At 41.3% G+C, this 4,279-nt stretch overlaps 1 long non-coding RNA gene across 1 annotated transcript in view; it reads right to left on the bottom strand.

Moving 5' to 3' along the window:
- The window catches only part of LOC116697185 (uncharacterized), an 18,334-nt gene extending 15,438 nt beyond the window's left edge, over positions 1 to 2,896 (bottom strand). Inside the window, exon 1 of the long non-coding RNA XR_004333950.1 lies at positions 2,887 to 2,896. This is a non-coding gene — a long non-coding RNA (uncharacterized LOC116697185). The remainder of the gene's footprint in view (positions 1 to 2,886) is intronic.
- Positions 2,897 to 4,279: the final 1,383 nt, after the last annotated feature.

Here is a 4,279-nt window from a genome sequence, read left to right as displayed (position 1 = left end):
TGATCAACTCATAATTGCATGCTTAAATAACCACACGGTTAAAGGCCCGCACTTGTCAAGAGAACGCGACCCACTTCCGGTTAAATCTGACCACTTCGGTTTAGGCCCGCCCAGTCCGAGTACGGATCCGGATACAGATAATTCATGTGGTAAACAGATACAGATACAGATACAGATAATGCTGTACTCGCTCATCCCTAGTAGTTTCCATGGTTAATCCACGATCGGGTCATTGTTCGGTCTTAAAATGTACTTGTAGTTGTGAATTGGGGGGTTGAAAGTATCATTGTTGAAGAAAATGCCGCACAGCCGCGGCTTTGATTCCAACCTGCGGCCCTTCTGCATGTCATTCCCCCTCTCTTTCCCCCATTCATGTCTAAGCTGTCCTTCTCAAATAAAGGCCTAAAATGCCCAAAAACTAATCTTAAAAAAACCAATTGTGTTTAAACTTTTGCAAAGAACGTGTGTATGCAATGAAAAGTTATAATTGTACTCTTATTTTAGCCTTCACCACCCATGCAGCGGCAGAAAACATATGAAATTTCTAACAAATGAGACGATCCTAAAATATGACATGATTCGAGGCTACTTACAGGCCAAGGCACAAAAACGTCAATGTCAACTCAGAAACACATATAACTCTCAAACTGTAAATACATTGGAACAAATGAAGGAAAGCCTGAATAAAAATACTTAATACCTTTGCATAATAATGTATGTTAATTTCTTTAGCTCTCCCCCATGATATGCCCATGTAATATTATCCTAACTGTAGAGATTTATGTTGTATTTGTGTGTGGTTCATGTTTTAATTTATTGTTTTGATACCCAAATACTAATTACTTAGTATCTGCTCGTTTTTAATCTGTTTGGGAGGCAAGGAGGAGTTTTAATTTTTCTGGGCAACGCAAGCCAAATACACAAACACACTGATACGCTATGATGTAGTGCACACACACACAGAAGAACACTCAGTGTTTACCTGATGCAGTATTTTTAATTTTCCCTCCCACCAGCGTGTTGTCCTGATGTCTAAAATAATGAATTTATCCGCCCCCTCATTCAAATACAAGGACACAAATCCACTTTTTTTCTGAGGCCAGCTCCCTTTTCTCTCTCTCACTCATACACTCACATTACGGAGTATTATGTATTATGTAAGCGTCTGTAATTTCCTGTATCCTGTCACATGGTTTAGACACTGCCATGTCCCCTAAACAGAGATCTTCAACAGGGAGTCAGAGTCACTGCAGGGGGCTGCCATTTATTGTTTAATTTTTAAAAGTTTTTTCAAAAGTTAAAATGTCTATCATGAATCAACATTAATAGCAAATGTAAAGATTATATAATATAATAGGTATATTCACATCACAAAAATAGAGCATAAATATATATTCACATACAAACCTATACATATACAGATAATGTGCTTAAAAATTAAGATACAAATAATAAATAGAAAATAAATATAATTCCAAATGTAACCCACCCACCCCCTAGTCCAGATCTCCGAATCTCAGTTAGATATTACACCTGAAGCCCACGGAGGATAGTCAACAGTGAATGCCAAGCCTCTATTGCAAACACTTTGCTCTGTGGGCTCTAGCCATTGACAACTCCAAAAAACCATATCCAAACTGTAATACCCAGCTTGGAAAGAGAGTGAAAGTGGAGGTTTCCAACGTGTGGCGTTTTTTTTTCGCAGCCGTTAGTCCAGCCAGCAATGCTCCTCTCTTATCCAGTGTCAAACCCCACGTTACAAATCATTCAAAATGATGTAACAGGCAACATGGTAATCTAATCTTAAAACCAGAAGAGGTTAGAGCAACCAAAATTCTTCCAAAATTCAGCCACTGGGGTAAACTCCCAAAACATGTGAAAATAACTTCCAATCACTTTGGAGGGACCAAAAGTACACGTAATCATCAATAAACTTCATGCAGCAAAAACCAGTAGAATCGATACAAAAATGGCACCCCCTTGACCCAGATCCTTAGACACAGCAGTGAAACACACAACAAAAACGAAACAAGGGAAAGAAGAGAAACACACACAGGATGGAACAAAACAGCTGACCCATAACAGTGATGGGTGAGATTTAGAAAAGCAACAGTGTTGCTCAGTGAGTTTTTCATTGGAATAAATGATAACTTAATTTACAACAACTTTGGGTCATTGATTACTTTGAAATGAAAATACAGTGAACAAAACTAATTACAACATTGAGGGGTAATTTATTTCAAAATTGGATCATTACTATATTTGGAACAAAATGTATGCAGGGTTGAGAGGAGTGACTAGTTACGTGTAATGAACATTTTTTAAATTACAAAATTAATGTAAGTGTATTTAGTTGTATTGCTGAGGTAAAATGTGCAATTCAGTTAGTTACTAATCCAATTAAAAGGAAATTGCTTGCATTGATAAAGTCAAAATAAAGTAATCCCCACTACATTATAATGGGTAACTTATAACAGTAAGAATTACCTTTCCAGATAACCTTTCTAACACTAAATGTATGTGAGGTTCATTCCAATCAAATTCAGTTCCTTGGGGTGGAGTCAATTTATTCAATTCATTCATAAAGTGAATAGAGGCCAATCTGAAATTCTGAATTGGCACAAGCCTGTGGGGAAAGGACAGTCACTACGGCGGTGCATCATTTATAGTGTACTCACAACATCACTGTAAAAAACATGTACTGTACCCCCCTCCCAGTGATTTCCTTCGCCTATAAACTATTGCAGGGTGCCACCATCTTTACCAAACTTGACTTAGAAATGTGTATCATTTGGTAAGGATCAGGAGGGGGACGAATGGATGACGGCATTTAAAACTCCTAGTTGACATTACGAGTATTTAGTCATGCCTTTTGGTTTAACTAACGCTGCTGCTGTGTTCCAAGCATTTGTCAATGATGTACTCAGGTTAAACGCTGGCGAGATTGACGCCGCTCGTCGGCTTGTTTGTTTTCCGTGATTTTGCTTTTTTTGCTTTTTCCCACTCGGAAACGTTGATGGTTTGGTTGATGTTCATCCTTAGCTGAAGTTACACGTGGCAACGCATTTTCGTCTTCTCTCCACGGTGTTTTGTTATCATTAGTTGAGTCTGACATGAACAGGGACCGTTGAGTGGACGCTGGCACAGCTTGCTGCTTTCCGCGTACTCGGTGTTGACCTGGACCGGAGGCTCTCCACCTCCACCCGACATCGCCTTCCAGTCCCGCCGGAGATACATCCAACAGGGGTCCCGCCGGAGATGCATCCACGGGGGTCCCCCGGAGTTCCCACCACGGCGCTCAACAGAGTGAAGACCATCTGGTCCGCTCTCGTCCACCCTCCACGCTCTACCAACGGGCTGTTGACCACAGCGTGTTAGCCCGCCTAGCCCGGTCGCTAGCACCGCCAGTATTTTTTTTGCTGTTCTTAATATATGAATTCCCTGTGCGGTGTCCTTGAGTGCCAAGAAAGGCGCCTTTAAATGAATTTATTATTATAAATGTGTTGTGGTTGTCTATTTTGATGTTTTTGATCTTCTCCCATAACCTGATACGGAGAGAAATGTGAGTTTCATGTCTCGAGTGTCCTTCCTGGGATATGTGGTGGCCAAGGGAGAGATGTGTATGGATCCGGAGAAGGTCAGACGGTCAAGGATTGGCCTGTTCCCAACAATCGCAAGAGGTTTTCTGCGGTTTGCTAATTCTATAGAAGTTTGTCAAAACTTCATTTCTGTGCTGCTCTATTGCAAGAACTCACCCTTCCAAGATTAGGTTTGAGTTGAATCCTCAGGTGAGTCGCCTTCCCGGCTCCCAACGAGCAGCTCCAATTCTGTTTGTGGTGGAGGTAGATGTCTCCAATGTTGGTCTGGGTGCAGTCCTCTCTCAACGCCTTCCACGGATGGTAAGATACATCCTTGTGCTTTTCCTCTCCATAAGCTGTCCCGATGTGGGTAACCTGGAGCTGCTGGCAGTCAAGGTGGCATTGGAGGAGTACCGGTTTCAACTTCACCCTGTCGAAAAATACTACTGAAATGAAATAGCACAACATGGGGTCACATAAAACCCGGCAAACTAAATACTTAGCCCAAGGAAATGCTTGTTCCTCAGGTGTGTTTTACCATTCCCTTTTTTGTAAAGTTAAGTTGTTTTGTTGCCTAATGTCATTGTCCATGACTCTTTTTGGGCTAAACTCCACTACCATGACCCCTGAAAAGACCGTCCTCTGGTGGTACCTGTCCCCGGCTTGTATCACTTATTGGTGGCTAAACAACTGCTGCTCTG

This window comes from Etheostoma spectabile, chromosome 10, assembly GCF_008692095.1.
Source record: "Etheostoma spectabile isolate EspeVRDwgs_2016 chromosome 10, UIUC_Espe_1.0, whole genome shotgun sequence".
NCBI lineage: Eukaryota > Metazoa > Chordata > Actinopteri > Perciformes > Percidae > Etheostoma > Etheostoma spectabile.
Note: the sequence above shows the minus strand (reverse complement) of the source record. Positions and strands in the feature narration are given on the sequence as shown.